Genomic DNA, 23,767 nt, shown 5'->3' on the forward strand with positions numbered 1-23,767 from the left:
CGAAGGCATACTGAATGTTTTACGGAGGGGACCAATCTAGTCAGTAACAACGTACTATTGTGAATTATTTTTCGGATAATAATCTTTTAGACATACATTAAAAACGGTGTCATTGATAGGCAACCATGAACACAATGAAAAATGAATCCGTGAAAGTGTTCCATGTTTATTCCATTCAAGTAAAGACTTGTTATGATAATACCATATATTTAACTAATTTATAAAAAAAAAACAAAAAAAACAAGATTATATCTTCAACTTGTAAATCCAATTTCAAGTTTTAAAAGTTCCTCAATTTAAAATAATACATGATATATTTGCGTGATCTTATATTTGTTTAATTAAAATAATGCCTTCAAATACATGTAATGTTTATTTTTATTCAATTTTCCACAAAACATTTTAGCTTAGTTTAAATGAAATTCAGAACAGAGAATTCAAACACTGTTGAAGAGAATATACATATTCGTGTTAATTCGCCTCAGTTTAATTTGTTAATTCATGTTTGACATTTAACATTTTAATCCGCAATCCACATTTACCCGACAATCTTCTATATTGTATTTTCTCAATGATATAACATAACGTGGATGTGACCATCAGAAACTAAGACAAAAATGATATTTATAATGGTATTTATCAAAACTTAAATATTTCGAAATATCTTAGTAGCATAGGAATTTGCCAAATAAGCGAAGAATTATAATCTACCTAGGATTTACAACCAAGGATTTGTATAGTTTCTTTTCAATAAAATATTGTTGGTGTTTTTGGCGACTATAGCAGCAACATTGCCGTTATTAAATAAAAATATTAAATTTTCGCTATCTGATAATTATAGCCGCGGGTTAAAATGTTCATTAAAATGTATAATATTATACTATAATGGGCATTTTAGAATGACATGAAGTCCATCTTCAATAGTAGAGCTACAACACATGTCATCTCGTGGACTTCTTTTCTTTCATACTTTCCAGTTTCTATTTTTTTAGTGGAGCTACCCCACATTTAAATTTTGCAAAAACACATTTGTTTTTAATTGACAGAATATTTTAAACAAATACCAGTTGGCCAACAGTATATTTTTAAGTCCATTTTCGCTCAGTTGAATAGAAATTCCATGTTTAACTCTTCTGTCGTAGAAATGTCAATATCATGTTATTGTTTGTACGTACAACATGTATCATTATATCAAAATGTGTCAGTCCCAGTCAAGATTCACCAAAAAACCACAAAATCTTTACAGATGATAAAATATTTACACAAAAAGTCATGAATCTGTATGAACGTTATGTACGATGAAGTTAGTTAAGAGTCTACAAGAAAGTAAGTATGACTAAATTTTATTTAAAGTCGGAACATACATATATATTATATATATATACATATAGTTTAACCGCTCTATAACCGACTATCATATAAAAACCGCAATGTACGAACGTTACACAATTAGAGATGAACGTTTCACAAATGCACGTTATCTGATCTGCACAATTATACACGATTGACGAACGCACGATACACGGTTAAGAATGAATGATTGACGAACGCACGATACACGCACGATACACGGTTAAGAATGAATGTTTGATGAGCGCACGATACACGCACGATACACGCACGATACACGATTAAGAATACACGATGCACGCACGTTACACGGAAAATACACGGAACGATGAATGATGAACGCACGATTGGTACACGCACGATACACGCACGATGCACGCACGCAACACGCACGATACACGATGAACGCACGGAATAATGGTCAGTTTGAATTTTAGAAGGTCTGTATACTACTATTGTCTTTATTGTATATTCTATCTTTAAACTAAATTTTCTTTTTTTCTTTTATGTTTTGTATTTTCTTTTGGAACTTTATTTTTAAAAAAGTTCTTAATATCTTTTTTAAACTTCAGGCAAAATAGACGATTTTCTCAAATGAAATGAGTTTTAAAAAGTTTGTCGTTGGTGTAACGTGTAAGGTTAAATGGATAATTCGCGATCTTTCACTTTTCATCTTATTCATTGTTATTATGTTCATAATACGCATAATAAAAACATATTTACCAAGTTTTATTTTGATATGAAAAGTAATAAAGAAGAAAATTGGGAATTATTAATTTTATTTCTTCAAACTTACTGACTTATGTGACGTAGTTTAAGTCTTTTTGCATGCCGGGAGTGAAATTAATCTCATTTTAGTCTTGTTCGTTAAGCATCTAATAACGCTATTTAAAGCGCATCGACGACTTTTGGTGTAGCTATTAACCAACGAAAAGTAAGTGATAGCCATGCAACTTTTAAAATAAGATTGTAGGATTTATGTGTGGATTTTTTTATACGAATTTTAGTAATTAAAGTAAATAATACAATAGAGCATTTTTATGATTTTTTTCTACAAATACTTTAAGCAAACATATGAAACTGACACGATCGATAGTGTATTAAAAAATACATGTTTGTATTCTAAACTTTTTGCTTCATTCCAGCAAACATTTTCACTTGCTTGTACTGTGGAAATAAAATGTGTATTAATTTGTGACACTTAGTGAATGTTGAATGCGTAGTTAAACTCAAGGTAATTAAAAGATTAGCATTATGTAATTCTTATCTTTTGATCTTCATTCAGTGACATCTAGGCGTCACGGTTCACCATTTCAGGTGTGAACAACATTTCGTATGAATGATATACGGGAGTCAGTTATAGTTTTAGACACAGAAATGTTAGAAAAAGAATTAAAATTAATTTTCGGGAGTAATAAGGTCGCCCACTAGCTGGATAGCTGTTGTATATTTCTATATATTTTGCATAAGCTCACTTTTAAATGAATTATAACATCTGATTACTTTTGTAACGATAAAATACTGAATTATTTTAAATGAATAAATCTATAAATAAAAATGACCTTCTAAACACGAGTGTATGAACTAAAAATTGTACTTTTTTAAATTAAAAATCGGCAACCTTTTATATTTCAAACAGATCATTAACAATTGCAATTATATAATTAACTCCATCCAAAGCGATCTTTATTTACCTATTTAGGGATTAATGTTCTCATCAAAATATTTTAAATCTCAAAACGCATGAATACTTAGATAGATAGTTTATTCTCATAAAACCATGCAAGTACAAAGGTTACAGAGAAGTAAAAAAAAAAATAGTATACATAAAAATTAAAAATGCATTAAAAATGCGTAAAATTCAAAATTTCGGATGAGATAACATATAAAAGAATATATATATAGACTTGTATAGTCAAATGTAAAAGCTAAAATTGTATAAAGAAATACTTTCTATAAGTATGTTAAATAAATTATGGTTGTTAAGAAGGAGTGAGCTTACTATTAATACATCTTATAAAATTGCAGAGGTTTCTTAGTGTCTTTGGTTTTTTTGAATTAAACAGTTTGTTGAATGTAAAAATGTTATGTCTTGGTATTAGTCCATTTGGAATAAATCTTCTTCTTTCATCTTGTAAAGCCGGGCAAACAAAAATATAGTGGTATTCGTCTCCGATATCTCTTTTTGTACATATTGAACATTTTCTATCACTTCTTTCAATGTTATACCATCTCCCCTTTTCTATTGGCAGTGAATGATTCGATGTTCGGAATTTACAAAGTGTATATATATCTCGGTCATTTATGATGTTGAAATAATTCTCAAATTCAAAATGTTCCTTAAAGAGCCTATATGTTATGCATTTTGATGTGTTCTGAATAGCTGAGTTCCAAATTTGTTTAAACTGGTCAATTAATCTAAGTTTGATACTTTTTGGTAACCATTTGGTGAGGTTTGTATTTTGCACATAAAATAAGTTTGAAAATCCGGCATTGTCCAATATATTTTTAATGTTCTTTATACATAAAATATCATCATTGTTTGTGTGATATCGGGAATATACAAATTTGTATAATATTGATGATAACTTGTTTTCATCTATAAGCAGCCTGCACCAATATGTTATCATTCGGCATTTAATGCTTATTTCCAATGGGTAACGTCCAGTTTCACCGTACACAATCATGCTTGGGGTAGATCTCTTGAGGTGTAGTAAATGCTTTAAAAATTTGAGATGAACTTGTTCAATAATGTCATTTTTTCCAAATCCCCATACTTCACATCCGTATAGAAGAATTGGTTTCACAAGTTTGTCAAATAACTCTAATCGGCATTCAATTGATAAATTACACTGCCTCCCTTTTTTAATAACGTTGTACATAGCTTTTGTATCTTTTTCTGATAGTCTTTTCTTTGCTTTATTGAAGGATCCGGATCTTGTTAACAATAGTCCAAGGTAGTTAAATTCTTTCACTATTTCAATTTCATTTTCTTTATAAATGAAATTAATATTATTAGGCTGTCTTCCTTTAGAGAAAATTAAAACTTTAGTCTTAGATGTATTTACTTTAAGTTTCCAAGTATCACAATATTCACTGAAGCAATTTAATTGCATTTGAAGGTCTTCCTTTGTTTCTGACATTAGAACAGTATCATCGGCATATAATAAAATGAACAGCTTTAAATAAATATTGAGGCTAGTTTCAAGGGAGTTCGATATTGATGACGAACCTTTCACATTATGTGATAACAAAAAATCAGTGAGGTCATTGATATATAAAGAGAATAATAGAGGGGAAAGATTTCCAGTGTTACATGGGAAAAAATCAGATTTTTGATTATTGTATATAACTCTTGATTTTATATTGTTGTACATACTATGTATTACTGTATGCATTTTTCCATCAATGTGATTCAATGCCATCTTAAACCATAGGCCGTTTCTCCAAACTGTGTCGAACGCTTTGGCAAAATCAATAAAAACACAAAATAACTTTTTCTTTTGCGATCTAGCTAGGTCGAAGAGACTTTGTAATATAAATATGTTATCTGTTGTTGAATATTTTTTCCTAAAGCCACTTTGATTGTTATGTATTATTGAAAAGTTCTCGAAATATTTCGTTAATCGTTCATTTAGGATGGACGTAAAAAGTTTTCCAAAACAGCTAAGAATAGTGATAGGTCTAAAATTTTGCGGATCTTGTTGATTTCCTTTATTTTTAAATAAAGGTTGTATATTTCCAGATAACCAACTGTCTGGTATGATTCCTGTATCAAATATAAGATTGAATAACTTTACAAAGATATTAATGATTTCTGTTGAAGCACACGTAGCTTTGAAGAATTCGTTTATAATCAGGTCATCACCGCTTGCCTTGTTATTTTTCAAGTTTTTTATATTTTTTATTATTTCATCGGGCGTAATCATTTCATTTCATAAATTATTTTCGATATTTCTTTCAATCTCTTCGTGGTTTAGCTCTTGTTCTTCTTCTATATTTCCTTGATTTAAATTTTTGAAGAAATCATAAAGTTTTTCAATTGAAATATTTGGTTGTTTCTTCCTAGAGCCTCCATTTAGAATTTCCAGTACTTTTTTTTTAGTTCGTGGTTTTCATATTTTTCATATCATTCCGCACATTTTTCCTATACTTTTTTATATTTCTGTTCATGGTATTTTTGTATTGTCTTTCACTGCGTTTTTTATATTCCTGGTTTACAATGGATTTGTTTCATTTATATTTTCTTCTGTATTTTCTCGCATTTTTCCTAGCAATTCTACAATCTATGTTAAACCATGGTTTTTTATCTTGTGATCTTGTACTCTGAGGGGTATTTTCGTTCTTTGACTTGTTTTTTAATGTTCACAATGTTTTCTTTGCAGAAGTAACAAATATGTTCGTAATATTTTCTACAGCTTTGTTAATAATGTTCGAATCAGCAGGAAAAGATTTGGTTTCTTCAAGATAGTTTTCTAATTCAGAAATCTTTTCTCTGTCTAAATTTAAATAAAATCTTCTTTCTTGTTTATATCCCATTTCTTTATTTTCTCTCCGCTCATCGAATTAATCGGCACAGATCCATATTCACATGTACATTTATTTATGTCGACATCTATATCTATAGGGCTGTGGATATCTGAATATAAACAACTAAAATCTAAAACATTCGAATTTGAGATAATGTTAATAAAATCTAGCGACCCTATGAAATAATCAACAACTGCAGCATTTTTGCTCGTCCGTTCCCCCGCCATATTTTCTCCTATGCGGCCGTTTATAATATACATATTTGTAAATTTGCATAAATCAAGTAATAGTTTCCCATAATTATTTTTTGTTTTATCTTTATTATTTCTTGCTATCAGTATGTTGTAGATTTCGAATTTATAGGTGTCGTTTTCTGCGATTTCCGGTAAATTCAGAAATTCAGAAATATCATTTCCATCAGTTGGGATAAAATCAGCATCAATCGATGTTCTACTGTTGAAATCGCCATTTAAGCATATATATTTGCATTTAGTTGAAAATTTTAGAATATCAGTTTCGATTTCGCGAAAGGCGTCGGGTGAACTATATTTTGTGTTTTCCGGTGGAATATAAACAGACCCAATGACTATTTCAGCATCAAGTTTAGTATATGAAGATGAGATTTCAAACCATATAACAAAATTACTATCACTCGATAGGAATTTTATATGATCGCATAATTTTTCTTTATAAAGAACCATAAGTCCACCAGATTTTCTAAATGTCATATCGTGTCTGTTTTTCATTTTACTGATATAGCCAGGTACGGAAATTTCATCACAATTGTCAGTTTTACTTTCTTGGAGACATATTATATCATAACGATTGATTAATTCTATAAATTCAGGATATTGTAGTCGTTTTATGCCACAGACATTTAAACTAAGAATATTTAATTTACAAAAACTATTGTTTATAGACACACAATTACATCTTTTTTCATTTTCATCAGCTACTCCTTCTTCGTGCCCCCATGATTCTGCTTCTGACCCATGTCTTGCTCGTTTTTGTGATTTCCTGTTATCTGTTGGTGGTGTTCCTGAGAGGGAAGTCGACTGTTGGGTTTTTTGTTCACCATGTGATTGTTTCTTAATTTCCGGTTTAAAAAGATTTCCTTCGATAAACAGCTTATCTTTTATCATGTATGCTCTTTTTCCTTTTTCCTTTGCCTCTTTCATCACGGGGTACAATTTTTTTCTTCTCTCTTCGATCTCTCTTGGGAACTGAGTATTTATGCCAAAGTTTGGTTTATTTTATAGTTTTGGTCCGGAATATAATATGGTTTGTAGATCTTCGTCAAAAATAAAGCTCGCCACAATAGGTCTGTGCCTGCCATTGTTATCTTTTTGTCCAAATCGATGAACGGTTCCAAGTTGAATTTCTTTTCTTATACTGAGTTCTTCCCTAATAAATTTATGCAGCACTTGTTTGGTGTTTTCTTCTGCAGACTCTTCCAGACCTGTAAATACCAAATTGTTCCTCATAGACCTGCATTGTAGATCTAGTATTTTCTCTTTTAATTCTGTTGTATATCCAATACATCTTTCTGCAACTGTCTAATTTTGTTATCTTGAGCAGAATTTTCACCACGTAATTCTTCATATTTGTTACTTATAAAATCGGCATTTTTCTCCAGATCAGTGTTTTTCGTTTTTAATTCGATAATGTCACTTTTAATTGTATCGACTTTCCTAGTTAACTGACCTAGCGCTGTTTCGATGTTTTCTATTCTATCAGTTCGGGCTTCGATCACGGTTAATCGGTTATCTATTTTTGTTAACAGCTCAAACAGTTCAATGGTTAGATCAGGCGCTTCTGACATTTTAGTAGTTATTCTTATTTTCACTCAAGTTTAAAATATTGAATATTCAATAGAGAGGAAATCTAAAGTTATTCCTACGTCGCTAAGACGTTACCACGGTACAACAATTAAACAATGGCTTCATAGAGGAGTAGAAAATCGTTGTTCATGTATTTTCAATATTACGTTCGTTTTAGCACAATCTGGAACTTGTAGCGTAAACACAACGATAACTATAAATAGTTAAATAACTGACCTGGTTTTCTGATTTTAAAGAAGTGTTTTTCACGTAAAAATGTTCTCTTCAGCTATTTGAAAAAACAAGATGTTTTAAAAAATTGACAGGAAATTTAAGGATTTCTTGGAAAGGAATCGAAAAATTACGAATAGATATTCTTTTCAAGTGTTAGAAACGTCAACCACATTTATTCATAATCGGGAACGTCCTTATTAAAATTCGTCTCACAACGTAAAATACTTTAGCTATTTGACCAACGATGTTTTTAAAAAACAAAAGACAACGAATTTAATGTCATCTTTCCCTATTTTTGTATGTAATTATAATAAGTCTGTTCAACTGTCAAGAATACCCCTACAGCGGACAAGCAGTTTATTCTTTAAATTGCTGTCATTGTATGATTGAATATCAAGAAAGAAAATAAATCCCGAAATTGATGTGAAACTTTAATACTCAAAAGTTTTCCTAGAAAATATTCACATCCCTTGGGGATTATTAGTTTACGTCCAGTTGCATATATGTTACATGAATGTCCGAACAATTGTGATGATGACGAATTTCTTCCTCAGTTTATTCGAGAACAATCTAATTGATATATAAATCTGTGATTTTACTATGTTCATAACTTCGATGAACCAAAGCAAGTTATATATCTACCTGTATTTAAATCAAATTGGTTCTCTTCTTCTTCTTCTTCTTCTTCTTCTTCTTCTTCTTCTTCTTCTTCTTCTTCTTCTTCTTCTTCTTCTTCTTCTTCTTCTTCTTCTTCTTCTTCTTCTTCTTCTTCTTCTTCTTCTTCTTCTTCTTATAGTATACAATAGTCTATCGAATTCGTTGCTAACATACTGTTGGCATACGTTGACTAGTCTATTTACAAAACTTTTACCCCAATTTACACAAAATGTATGTTTCTTTCTTAATATGTTAAATGTATACATGTATATATTTTAAATTGCGCTATAGTTCCGTAACTTTCTATCCAGGCGTATAAACGAATCGTCGACAAGTGCGTACATTTTTTTAAATCAATATTTCTGGTATGTTCCAATCTGTCATTTACTATTTACAACGAGTATATATTACATTTTCCTAAATTAACCCTTGGAAAAAATATGTAAATAGATTTTTATTTCTTCAAATCTTTTTTTTTGGTATTAGTTATATTTTTATAAATAATATTCTTTACACCAGAAGTGTTATGTATAAACAAGCTATTATATCACTTTCGGACACGCAAGACAGCGATGTATATTATAGACCTGAAAGTTCAAAATGGAAAGTTATAAGTTATCGGACGTGTACACTGATCAATACCTACAGAAGTGAAACGATGCATGAACTTGCAAGCCCGACAGGAAATCGCTTGAATACCTGGACGTGTCACCTAATACCCCTAACAATACCTTTGGGAGTAATACCTTTAGCCATGCTGGTGATCAGATGAGGGAAGATCCGAATTTATTTGAAGAAAGTTTATTACTTTAAAGAATTATGAACGAATTAGATTTTCGAAAACAATTTTCACGGAATACCTTGATTTGAACTTTGGCTTTTTAAGTAATTCCAATATTAACAGTTTAAAAATAACGAATATGGTTATTCAAAAACAAATAAGAACATTTTCAGTATCAAGTTAGTTAGTCAGATAAAACAACCGTACGATTGACAAGATATCGACACGCAATTAAGACTACATCGGTTACTGTAGTTTTGGTCCTTAGTGGTTTATAGACATATCGTAATTTTAAATCGGAGAAGATAACAAAATGGCGGAACGCAGAGAATTGATACTCAAAATTTAAAATCGATGGTGATCTCTTATCTAGCGGAATAAAACTTTAATATCTATAAATTTGAGCATTTTTATACAGAATGGACATAATATCAATTTTTGATTGTTTTGCGAAGTTTCCCTTTAATATATATTTGTATTACAAATTTGTGAATTCCGCCCAAACTGTTTTGAGAAATAATGTTTAAAATAAAAAGAATCGTATCTTAACGGAATATCAATTTGAATATGGGAAACAAAAATCATATACTCAAGGCAAAGTTCAAACTTTCTTTGGGCAAATATTAAAATATTGACACCAGAAAGGAAGCAATCTAGATATTACAAATTAAAATGGTACGCTTTTTTTACCATTGTAGGTACAAAAGACAGGTTACTAATAAAAAGAGAATGATGAGGAAAATTTCAAAGTTTATCGCGAGTTGTTTGACCGTTATGGAATTTTCGTTTCACAGATGATATCGGATATGTTGCTTAAGTGGTAACTACATTTCCCTCCCTTTTCCTGAATGTGACTTCCCGAATTAGACTTTTTACCGGGTTTTTAATAACATGAGCAACACGACGGGTGCCACATGTGGAGCGAATCTACTTACCCTTCCGGAGCAACTGAGATCACTTCCAGTTTTTGGTGGGGTTCGTGTTGTTCAGTCTTTAGTTTTCTATGTTGTTTCTGTGTACTATTATTTGTCTGTTTGTCTTTTTCATTTTTAGCCATGGCGTTGTCAGTTTATTTTCAATTTATGAGTTTGAATGTTCCTCTGGTATTTTTCGCCCCTCTTTTATGTTTTTCTACAGGAATTGGATGGACATTTCAGGGACTGTGTGGTATTTAAGACCGTATAATTTAACAATCTTATAATTGCACTTTTTCTTCTTTAACATTGTAACATGATAACACGCGCATAGGGAAGGGAGTACAACCAACAACAAAAAAATGATACAAATAGTTATACAAAAGAGGACAGGTCGATTTAAGGGATTTCCAATCAACGTCAGATAGAAACTACATGTATATTGTTTCATGGTGCACCAGGTCAATCAACAATATTTCAAATTATTATAATTCTTACGTCAAAAGGTGCCTCAAATGTGGCTTCTATCTCAAGTTGAAGTTTACACTCAATATTTGTGATGAAAAATAAACAGCAAATTGACATAGCTCAGGAAATTGAAATAATGGTTATACCTGAACTAATGGTTATTTGGCCAGAAATAGTTATTGTGCACTGGAAGCCAAAACTTCCCTGTTCACAGGATAGTTTGAATTGTTATGGCATGCTTATTGCATGAATGAGGTACGCCGAATTAAAATTCAATCCGTCCATATACAAAAGAGCTCTGCTCTTAACAAATGTTGGACTACAAATGTAACAGTAGGTGCAAATGCTGGAAACATAAAACTGATTGGTCAGTGCTATAGTTTCGCACCACGTGGTAACAAACAAATTACAATTCAATGTTATATCAATATAAAAATAAAGAGTTGTGGTATGATTGTCAATGAAACAAATATCCAACAAATTAATATGTACTCACAGTTACTATGAAATGCAATTATTGATTTTTCCCAACAGCGAAAGTTCAGATCAGTTTTATTAAGTATTGTCAATTATAAAGTGTCATTTATATAATTGTTTTCTAAACTTAAAATCCACGAAAATTAATCCCCACGAACTTACTTTTGAATACAAAACCACGAAATTTTAACCCCACGAAAATTAATGTTTATACAGTATTTGGATATTTTCAATGGTTTGCCAATGATTTTATTTCAGTGAATTGTCATTATTGTTCCTACTTGTTTGATATATACCAAATGTGTTTAAGCTTTGAATCAGTTTCTTTTTATAGACTCTCATTGTCATATTCTAGACATAATTTTCAGGATATAAGTTTAGTCCTAGGATTAAAGAGCTTAATGTCTTTTTTCAATTATTGTCGCTTACATATATGAAATTATATATATTTAGAAGAATTATATACTAGTATACGGAATGTATTTTCAGCCTTTTACCCCACTTACTGGTAATCCGATTGATAACATCTGTCGTACAGTTGTAATTGGTTTAGACGTACTCATAAATATATGTGTATATGTATATGCTGATTGCCTAACAATGTAATTTTAACACACTATTTAGTATGTACATATTATAATGTTTTAAAATATTTACAAAATGATAAAAAATAAACGCAATATTTCGCTAGACAAACTAGCTTTATCAAGTGTGCATCTTTCGAGGTTAAATCGGATGTAGATGATACGAAACTTTTTCATATCAATGTCTAGGATGAACTTGATTTTAGCTGCCTTGTAAATAATACATAATTTGGATCATATTCAAGATTATTTACAAAACTAAACGAAAAAAGTCAATGATTGTGTTGGATAAAAACTACAATTGTTATACGTGTGCATGCAAAATAATTTCTTGGGAGAGAGGTCTACATACATCATTTGTATATATGTATATAGTGTCTAAAATTAGCAACAATCGACATTCCACCTATCTATGCGTTGATCAGTTTGGAAATAAACTGCTCCAGTTACTAAATTGAATTATATAAATGCATAATTTGTTTAGCGGCATATATCACGAATATGTAAAGTATAACAACTACACATATAACACCCATTCGTATTTTAAGGCATTAACGTAGATTGTTATAACGTTGTGACTAAAGATATGAAACTTGTAGTTTTCAGCTCAGAATTATATTCCAATGCATCTTTTGTTAATTTGGAAGATGGGTGTAGTTTGGGGTACACGGATTGAATGAAGATGGCATTTTATAAAAAAAACTTTGCACAACAGTCAAGATCATCAGGACCGCACAACAGCCCAGATCAACTAGTTTACTTACAACTGAAACCTCGAGAAGATAGACGTACATAAATTCGTTAGTTTTCTCGCTTGAATTGTTTTTATTGTCATTTATTGCCTTTTATTGCTGACTATGCGGTACGGGTTTTGCTCATTGTTGAAGGGCGTACGATGACCTATAGTTGTTAGTGTCTGTGTCCTTTATTCTTCTGTGGGGAGTTGGCTCATTGACAAGCATACCACATTTTCTTTTGTATATGTTCATACAATTTCAATTAGCAGCAAACAACGCATCGTGCAGGCAACTTGACTTGGTACAGACATAACCTGTTGTTGTATAAAGCCTGTCCAGACAATATGTTTGAAAAGGCAAACAAACAAAACACCTGCACAGTCTAGTTGTCATGCAGCTGTTTTAATTTACAATAAATCTAGTAACGATTGCAAGGTCTAAAAATACTTTACCAAAAATCAAAACGCATGATTAAAATGGTCTCGCTACACCAGAACGTTAAGATCTTTCGTTGAACACTGTCTTTTGAAAGATCGTAACAACATTGCAAATCATTGATACTTGATATTTCTCAAGATCATTGTACAATGAACATGTTTGTCATACTTTTTTTGTCATTAATGAAAGGGATTTATCGTTTGTGCGTCTGTTTTGTGACCTCAATCAATTACATGCATTGCGGTGCAGTTCCAAGCCTGGTATTTGTCTTGTCTTTTTAAGTATTCAACAGTCAATGGTATTTCTTTTTAAGTTTTTCTCTTTTGATTTGTTTCATTTTTTGTCATGCAAAATGCTTTTGAAGCGTACTATATAAAGGCAACAGTAGTATACCGCTTTTCGAAAGTTATAAATCGATTGAGAAAAAACTAAATCCGGTATATTATACGATATGAATGTGGTCAATAGTTGAGAGCTGCAAGTTTTCACATTTTATTTAGATTAAGTATTCTAGTCTCAGATTTGTTTTTGTAACATAATTTTGACATTTGACATTTACTTTCTTGAGTGATTAATTTAGTACAAGTGTATCATTGGTTAGTAAAAACCTATATAAATGAAAATCTTGATTCTCCGGAGTATTATTCTGCTCAGATTGCATGAAATTTGCACTGCATACAAATCTAACGATAGGAACATGGATCTTACTCTGTGGAAGTCGGTGTTTATTCTTGTAGTTACTCTAAACACATTTACTATATGTAAATTTTGTTTTATGTATTTACAAAAATTTATAAAAACAATTAGACAAAATTTCTCCACATACCAAAAGAAGATGGAAATATGCATGCAACTATCAAAACCAAAGATCATCGTATGGTCTTTAGCAATGAGCAAACTTAATACCGTAAAAGAAGCTATACAAGTAAAGGTTGTGATATGACAAAATGTGAAAAAATAAAACAAGAAAAAAACAGCCTGATTTATGATTATATAAGTATTAATGATATACAGCAACAATAAAATGCCAATGAAGTACAGGGACCTGAGTAAGGACAGACATAGATAACTCAGTCTAGCCCTTACCTGAGACAGTGATACAAAATGACAACATAAGAACAATTTCTAAAAATAAAAAGCAACGGGTTGAATCATCAAATCGTGCGAAGCAAAAAAATCAAATAACAAAGCGCCAAAGCGAAACAGCACACACAATACATAGATCACAACTTAATTATATAATTATCAATCGGTACGCATCAAACAGATTTATTTAAATGACGTCTTAAACAGAAAAACATGTTATTGTGTAATGCGCAAATATCAGTTCCGCCCGTATTTGATACAATACGTGTCTTCAACACATTTTTTGTTCGCAGCTTTGCTAGATTTATTAGTGTTTGTTTGAATTTGGTCACTTATGTTGTCTGTCTGTTTATTTGGCGAAACTTTTCGGAATGTTGGTCCTCAATGCCTTCAACTCCGTACATTATTTGGCCTTTTAAACTTTTTTCGGATTGGATCGTTACTGATGAGTCTTTTGTAGACGAAACGCGAGTCGGCGTAAATACAAAACGTTATCTTGGTATCTATGATGAGTTTATATATATGTTTACATAGTTACGACTTCTCATCCCAATTATTGTCATATTTACTTATTATGTCTGTTTGAGTTACTCCCGCAATTGTGTCGATATATGGGAACTGAACTTTAAGCCACAGCGATACAATGTGAGGTTAAACTAGCTAGATCACCAGTGTTAATCCATAATTCCCTTCTAAAAATTACCAAACCAAGTCAAGAATATGACAGTTGTTTTATCCTTGTTCTGTTGGTCAATATCGGTTGATTGTCATTTTTATGGATTTCCAACTTTTTATTTTGTCTTGGGGTTCTGGACCCATTTGTTTAACTTCTTTAAGCTATTGAGTTTGGCATTTGCTTAGGAGCTTTTTTGGAGTTTGATATTGGTGTAATTTAACATTTTAGACCCCCCTATCCCGGTTAAGGTGGCTCGAGGGTATAATATTTCAGAAAAAAAACAATTTTTTTTCATTACAAATTTTATTCATTACTTTATCAGTTGTTATTTTTCATCATATGGTACAAAAATCATTCTAATAAATCAATTGGTTTTGGCATCAGATGACTTTTTAAATGTATATATCACTGAAAAAGCTCCAAATTATCTCCCTTTGGTGCAAAAATGCCATTTTTTGGCAATACAATTGAAATATCTTTTTTAAATCATCGGTGACCTATATTTTTTGTTATTATTTTTAAATAAGCTGTACTTAAACTAAACTATTGGAAGATTAAAGAGATTTCTGTAATTACCACTTTTTCTCCTATTAGTTCAACAGAAAAAAGTACTTTTACGAAAATGTATGCTTTTTCGAAGGCAGATTGTGAGCGTAAATGAACAGTGACCCCATTTTTTTTATTTTATTTTTCTTCTGAGATAAAGTTCATTTATAGAAAAATATAGCGAAATCCTATATCAAGAAAAAGATTTGATTTAGACCCGCGAGCCCCCATGACATTTGAATGCTTCGAAATCGAACCACGATCATTATTTTCTTTAAGTAATATGTTGATCCTTTTGGGAAATACAACACGTGAGCAGTTTCATTTCAGAAACCGTTCACAAATTTAATTGGCGTCGTATTGATTAGCCTATACATTGTTGAAAGTCATTCGATGACCTGTAGTTGACACTTACTACGTCATTTGGTGGAAAAAACTGTTGTCTCGTTGCCTATCATGCCAGATCTTCTTATTTCATTTAGTAATTTTCATTTTTAGTATTCTCGAATCTTTTGTTGTCTGTAAAGACAATCTAAAATTTCAAATGGTCTCATCGAAAGAATATAGATTGAACATGAACCTTTACAAGAAGCAAAATCAATGTAAACAGTAAACAGTATCTTGTAAAAGAGGAACGAAAGATACCAGACTCATAGATAGCAAATAAATTGACAACGCCATGGGTAAAAGTAAAAAGACAAACAGAAAAATAATAGTACAGAAGACACAACATAGAAAACTAAAGACTCTGCAACACGAACCCCACCAAAAACTGGGGGTGATCCCAGGTGCTCCGGAAAGGGTAAAGCGCTTCTATTGGATTTCTAAGAAATGACTTAGCTTTGATTGTTCTTTCTTTTGATCGTTTTCCATGTGACTTTATTTTTTTTAGATTACAAACATTACAAATGTAGCAGTATAATTTGTTAAATAAAGGCAACAGTAGTATACCGCTGTTCAAAACTCATAAATCCATGGACAAAAAACAAAATCGGGATAACAAACTAAAACCGAGGGAAACGCATTAAATATAAGAGGAGAACAACGACATAACACTAAAATGTAACACATATAGACAAAATCCCACGAGAATAACAAATATAACATATATATATAACATCAAAACCAAATACATGAATTTGGGATAGACAAGTACCGTGACACGTCTTATCGCAATGTGAATTTACACTCAAAAATAAGAGAAAACAAACGACACAACGTTATAATGTAATACACACAGAAACGAACTATAATATAACAATGACCATATTCCTGACTTGGTACAGGGCATTTTTAAAGGAAAAAATGGTGGGTTGAACCTGGTTTTGTGGCATGCCAAACCTCGCACTTTTATGGCCATGTGAAATATAACATCAAAATGACAACACAGGACTACAATATAAATAAATTGGAGAACACAATTGACAAAGAATCACACGAACAACAGCCAACAAAAGGCAACAAGTTCAAAATTTTAATACGCCAGAAGTGTATTAAAACTGTTTAATTCAAATACCAATTCACTGGTAGCAGATTGTTAACATGATAACAAACGTAACGTAGAAGAAGAAAATAAACTAATTAAGGTATCATCGGTTTTTATCTATTCTACTTCAACATATTTAATATATACTCACTGACGTACGCATTTTTTTAAAATAATAAAGAAGTTAATGCATTCATTATTACAGCATCGGTTGATCCCAAATGTGTCGCTAAAGCAAATAGTGGCGATTGTCAATTCTACCAATGTTTTGAACAGCAGAAACAGTGTGGTAAATCTGGTTATCTTATTGGTTACGGCTACAAGTATTGTAACAGATTCAAAAGTTTTCACTCGAGTTTTACCACAGCTGGGAAAAATTGGATCAACTGCGTGAGGCCTTGTTTAACAAAAGCTCTGATAGGAAAATATGAAGAATATTTGGGGCCAGGACAGAAATGTAATCTATTGAAGACGTACGCCTTTGACACACATGTCAAGTGTTATCTGGATTATGGATTCTGTAAAGTCTATACATCGAACCTTTCAGCATTGCATAAAGTTCTGAGTTTCACGGATCTTCTTTCAGTAGATCTTTTGAAACAAATCATAAACGTTGGAAAAGAATGTATTTTTGATTAGATTGAAACTGAAATCATATATCTAATAAAGTAATGCATTCTGTATTTTCTGTTAAGTGTTAACTCAACTTTCTTACAGCAAAGGAAATACTACCACAAACTCACAGCTACAAGACAAACAACTACATCTATATATCCTTCAAACCAATATAAGAAATCGTGATTTAAGACTTAAAATTATTTATACAGCCATATATATATATATATATATACATGATTTTCGGAACTGTTGTTGATATTCACTGTGGCTTCTTATGTTTAGACTACACTGAATATGACTTTTGGTATATGTATCCTTAACGACACTGAATGTTGACCACATTTATATAGGAATAGCTATGACTGTCAAAATGCATGGTCGAAACAATGTTTAAGTAACTGCATAAGGGTATGGTAATTTTAATCAACTTTCTTTCAGAATAGTCAATTTACAGTGGAAACTTAATTATCGTGTCGAAAAGTCTAAATTGTTCAAATGTATATCTTATCTGATGTAGTTGAGAACTAGTTTCCAGATTTGCGGTCATTTAAGTGGACACTAACGGAAAGTCAATAATACATGGTATGCATTTGTTTTAGCATACTCATATCTCATTTCCAATAGTATATATTGTTCTTGTTAAATTCATTACCTATTTCTTTAAACAAATGCTAGAATGAGACAATTAAGAGCTTACCATGCTCTATGAGCCCTTTATAGCTTGTTGTTCGGTGTGAGCCAAGGCTCCGTGTCGAAGGTCGTACCTTGATCTATAATGATTTACTTTTATAAATTGTTATTTGGATGGAGAGTTGTCTCATTGGCTCTCATACCACATCTTCCTATATCTATCTATGGTATGTTTTTTTAAAGAACATATTTCAGTAATACTCAATGAGTAGTAAAACTGTACTTTAGATGTTTGCTTGATAATTCGTACATGTTTAAGACAAATGTAAGAACAACATCTTCAAATATACAAATGTGTTTAGACCTTTTCAACTGATTTTTATAGTATGTTTTTATATTGTACTATTACACCATCGTCACATGTTTGATGCTGGTTGGTGGGTCTTCAAACAAGTTTAACTCGCCACATTCTGTATGTGCCTATTCCACGTCATAACGTGTTATTCATTGGTTTTTCTTAGTTGCTGTACATATATCATATTTGTTTTTTTCATTCCTTATTTTAAGCATAAATCTGGCAATCAGTTTTCTCGTTTGAATTGTTTTATATTTGTCATTACAGGACTTCTTATAGCTGACTATGTGGTGTTGTCTTACTCATTGTTGAAGACCACAATGACCTATAGCTGTTAATTTGTGTCATTTGGTCTCTAGTGGAGAGTTGCCTCATTGGCATTCATATCACATCTTCTAATTTTTATAAATACAACAGCAAATTAATTTCTTAATGTAAATTTAAGTTCAAATTAATCTATGAGAACTAATTTTCCCTTAAATCTTAACAGGTTTTGAAAACCTAGCACTAAATCCTGTAACTTTTCACTACACAGAATGTGTAGAATAAGTAGCTGACAAACTATTGCAATCATAGCTATAGGATACCTAAATTGAGTCCATGTGTATAGGCCTTACTGTTTGTGATTCAAGAAGTCACAGAAACAATATCCCTGTTTAAATGAATGATCAGCGCCAAGAAATTTACAATAATCATTTAACTAACACATTATCTTACTATCAATATATTATTAATATTTGAAATTGGTAATACACAAAAAAGATAATAACATAAGCTTTTTTTACCATGTTTACTCTTGTTTTAAAATATCACAATTATTTCCCATTTCTTTCTCAAAGCTAAAAGTCAGTAATAAAAATTAAATAACAAAGCAATGCTATCATGTAAAGATAAATATTGTGATTTATCAAAAACTGTTTTGATATAGTGAATTGCATTCGTTCTTGTTTATACAAATTACAAACTTAATGTTTAATGAATATTCAGAAAGCAGCACAATTGTTTTAAAATTTAGATGTAATTGAAACTCATGGAAAAATTATGGTAACTAAAAATGTTCACTATTAATTTAGAAAATTCGATCATGTTCATATTCTTGCAAAAATTCTTTTTCAAAATGCTTTAGTAACCCTGAATATGTTTCAAATAATCAGATCAAATGCACCCTGTTTGTCATAAATTTATCTAAGTAAATTGATTGAATACTTTGGACTCTAATTTTTATCAAATACAACAGACTGACATGTAGTTTTATGAAAATACTAAAAATTACATAAAAATTACATTACTATCTAAAACATGCATATATCACTTTATATCCTTGCAATTGTAAGTTCACTTTAAAGTTAAGCTTCAGCGGCTAGCATTAAGTCAATTGTGACTCAAGTGAGAAAAAGGTTTAAAAGTTGTCTTCATGATTTGTAGGGTTATTTTCATTTCAAACTGTATCTGCATTCAATGTCTCCCTCTGTGCATCTGTTAATTCTGCAATTGCTTTATAAAAGTCTGAAAAATCAACATATGGTTTAATTTTACCATCATCATCAAGTTCTAGTTTTGCACATTGGTAAAATCGACTAGGAAACCTCGTATCTCGGCTACTTTGTGTTAATGATTCTGTACTGGTACCTCTATTACTGGTATTTAAAGCAGAGTCAGGTAAGGTTGATGCTAGGGTACTTTTCGTGGTCAGCATGATATCCCTAGGTGGCGACCTCTGTTTAGTAGGAGTAGGAGTTCCTGCTGGGGATTGGGACCTGCTGTGATCTGACAATTCTATACTAATAGATGGAGTCAGCGGTAAGTGACTCGGGATTCTTCCTGGAGTTGGTGGAGACAATGGATTATAAGGTCCAGTTCGGTTTGGTGAAATAATTGCATTTGCCAATGGATAATTAAAATTTCGAACCAGTAGAGTTATGTCCCCTCGTTTCTTACACAAACTTTTTATTTCTGGGGTGCCAGTCATATATATATGCATCATGATGCATTCTCACAACCTTGTCAACGACAGCCTGTGCAACACCATGCAGTGTGTCCTGAATTGAAAACTCTGTTGCCACCATGCGAGCCACTTCAACATTGACACGATCACCCTGGATTACATCTTGTAAGGCCTGATATAATCCATCTGACATGATAATCATGAAACTGGAGGATTTGTCCAAAGGTATACCTCCATGAACATATGGATCAGCAATCACTGGTTTCCTGCTTGCATTCCTGAAAAATATTTAAAAAGCCAATTCAGAATATTGATAATTTGTTATTAAATCATCAGATTTATTCAATCCATAAAAATGATTAATCCAAAGTAGTTTTAAAATCAAAATAGGCCCAAAAGACAATTTCAGTTTTTGGAATTCATATTTTTTTTGTACCAGGTACATTTACTTCAAATTTTGTTAACTAAAAGTTTATAATTCTGCCACACATCTATAGAAGTATTCTATCAGGAATATGACAGCTGTTTTCCATTTGTTTGATGTGTTTGAGCTTTTGATTTTGCCATTTGATAAGGAACTTTCCATTTTGAATCTTGCAGTTCAGTATTTTTGTTATTTTACTTTTTCCCAAATGAAAATGTTTATAAAACTATTTTAAAGGGAAGTAACGTTTGTAATTTATCAGTCCAGAACCAAGCATACATACAACAAAAGATCAATATCTTTATATCCTCCTTTTACATGATAACCTCCTAAACATATCTTTATAAAATTATTTAAAGGGAAGTAACTTTTGAAACGAACAAATGCCACAACCAAGCATACATACAACAATAGATCAATATCTTTATATCCTCCTTTTACATGATAATCTCCTAGACATCTTGTACTGTCATAACTTCCTATCAGTCTATGTTGTTTCAGTTTCTCCATGTCTAGACCTAACAAAGCCATCCTGTTACACTCCTCCTTATTGACTAACGAGTGGTCCACTGACAACTGCATGACTCGAAGCATGCCATCTTTTATCATCTGCAATAGAATTTGAAAAATGTCTGTTAAATTATGTTGATAATCTGGATTTATTTATACCCATATTCCTTTCTTTTTAGAAAATTGTGAAATACTACAGACTTTTAGTTAAATTACTTTGAATGAATGTAATGATGATCCACAAAAATACATCAACATAGTAAAATGTTCTCTTCAATCACAAAAAACTAATATGAACAAATAAATACATCATAACCTTGACTACAAATCTGTTTATTTTCCACAAGAACAAAAAATATGTTCAGTTTTTTTTTAAAGTGTGCCATCAATGATTAATCTTTAAAAATGATAAATGCTTTAAAAATTTAGTTTTGATAATATATCATAAAAGCAGAGTATTTGCGGGGAGCTGTTGTTTTATTTTTGGGATTATGTTGTAGTAAATGAACATTTGTGAATTACAACAATTTACATGATTTAATCTAGTGGCTCAAAACTCTCAATTGTTTCAAAGAAACTGTCATCTTTTAGATTTTAAGGTTAATTTAAAGCCACGAGAAAGAAAAAGTTACATAAAGATTGCATCCGCAATCAATACTTAAAATATCTAAGACTTTCCTGACAACCCTCCTACATTGGCTACAAATAACTTATTTTTATCGATAAGTGAGACCGTAGCAGAATTTAGAAAATCACTAAAACGCAAAGGTATAAGGGAGACAACTTGTGATTTACCAGGAAAATCTAGATATTTAAACATTCTCGGATAAATACTGTCAACTATTAAACGAAATAAATGCTAAGGTGACCTTGAACATCTTCTTGGTAGTGCCAACAAACATAGCATTTTAAAGATCCATTGATAATTAAAGCGTCTATATTACCTGATAAAGTGTTTCTTTAATTTCTTCGTCAGTATTGTTGTTATTCAGTTGTCCAAGAAGTAGTTCAGCTGGCATTCTCTGTGCGGCAAAGTTGGCCATTCTACTACCGTCATGTCCACAAAAAAAAACATAGAAAAAACTTTCTGTATCTAGTAATCTATATCAATAGTATTCTTTTTTTAAAGATAAATTATTATTTTATTTTTGTTTAACAAAATATAAAATATGTGTTTTATTTACTCATACTCATGATAAGTGGTAATCCTATTCATAAACATTTTTTGATTATGTCAAAAGTATAAATAACAAAGCTTCTTAAATGATTCGTTTGCTTCTTGGTGGCGCATAATGTTCACAGATAGAGATTTGAAAACTGCATAAATTCTGTATTTTTCATAATTTTTGTGAAGTAATTGTGAGGTCATCAGATTATAACTTTTTTGTGTTTTTCATTTATATTACTAGATTTTGGGCCAATGTATTTGCCCACCATATATAGTTTTATGTAATGTCTATGAACATTTGTCGAGGATAAATAGAGACAATCACATTACGCGGGATTCATACATGTACCTATACGTGTTAGCGCTCTCTCTATATGTAACGTCATGGTTGCTATGTGTTAATGTCATCCTATTTTCCAGCATTTTGAATAGATGTCTTTTTTCTCTATTCATAACACAACGCAAACTACAATTATACAATCACGAGATTGATTTCCGAAGGCGGATTTGTTGAGAGTTTCCTTTCCGTCTGGCTTGACGTTCAACTTGTCGGCTATTTCCTGCGTCATAAATGATCGTTGCGCTCCTTCGTCGAAAAGGATGTGAGCGTCGGCGCACTGATTCCATGACCATGTTTAAGCGATTACCGTTTTTAAGAAGACGGTAGAATTATTCTATTTAGTAGATGTATGCACGATTGACGTGCCATTTTCTGTATTACTTGTTATATTCTGACTCTGTGATCTTTACCGAAAATTATGATATTTAACAATGCTTCTACGTATAAATCTACAGCGACAGAGATTTCTAAAATATTCAAATCAGAAACTGTGCACGGAAAACTTATAGAATTTGGAACAGTGTGGAAGTTTATACCCAGCAGAGCTCCTTGGTACGGAGGATTGTGGGAGCGAATTATTGCACTCACAAAAACTTCGCTCAAGAAAACATTAGGACATGCCTGTATCGACACAGATATACTAAAAACCGTTGTTACAGAAATCGAGTGCACACTGAATGACCGACCGTTAACATACATCTCTACTGATGAAAAGGATCCAGAACCTTTATTTTCGATAAAGATCGACGGTTAACAAATCTGCAAAAAGCTAATAGAAATGAATGTGTCGTTGAATCCTGAACTAACTCAATGTGAACTGCTCTGGTTGAAGCACACGTAAATAGACGAATGTACGCTTTTCTTTCCTTGTTACTATTTTGTCGTACATGTAACGCTCCTGTAATCAACTCCCGTGACGCTGAATTATTGTGAATGGCAGGTCTTCTCCAAGACGATCCTTTGATAGCAGTGGTGGTTCAGGCGCCACATACG

General features: G+C 31.5%; 1 pseudogene; it reads right to left on the reverse strand.

Annotated features, from left to right (window-relative positions):
- Window positions 1-19,753: 19,753 nt before the first annotated feature.
- LOC139490164 (TGF-beta-activated kinase 1 and MAP3K7-binding protein 1-like) lies at window positions 19,754-22,086 on the reverse strand (annotated as a pseudogene).
- Between the last annotated feature and the right edge of the window lie 1,681 nt (window positions 22,087-23,767).

This window comes from Mytilus edulis, chromosome 9 (assembly GCF_963676685.1).
Source record: "Mytilus edulis chromosome 9, xbMytEdul2.2, whole genome shotgun sequence".
Taxonomy (NCBI): Eukaryota; Metazoa; Mollusca; class Bivalvia; order Mytilida; family Mytilidae; genus Mytilus; species Mytilus edulis.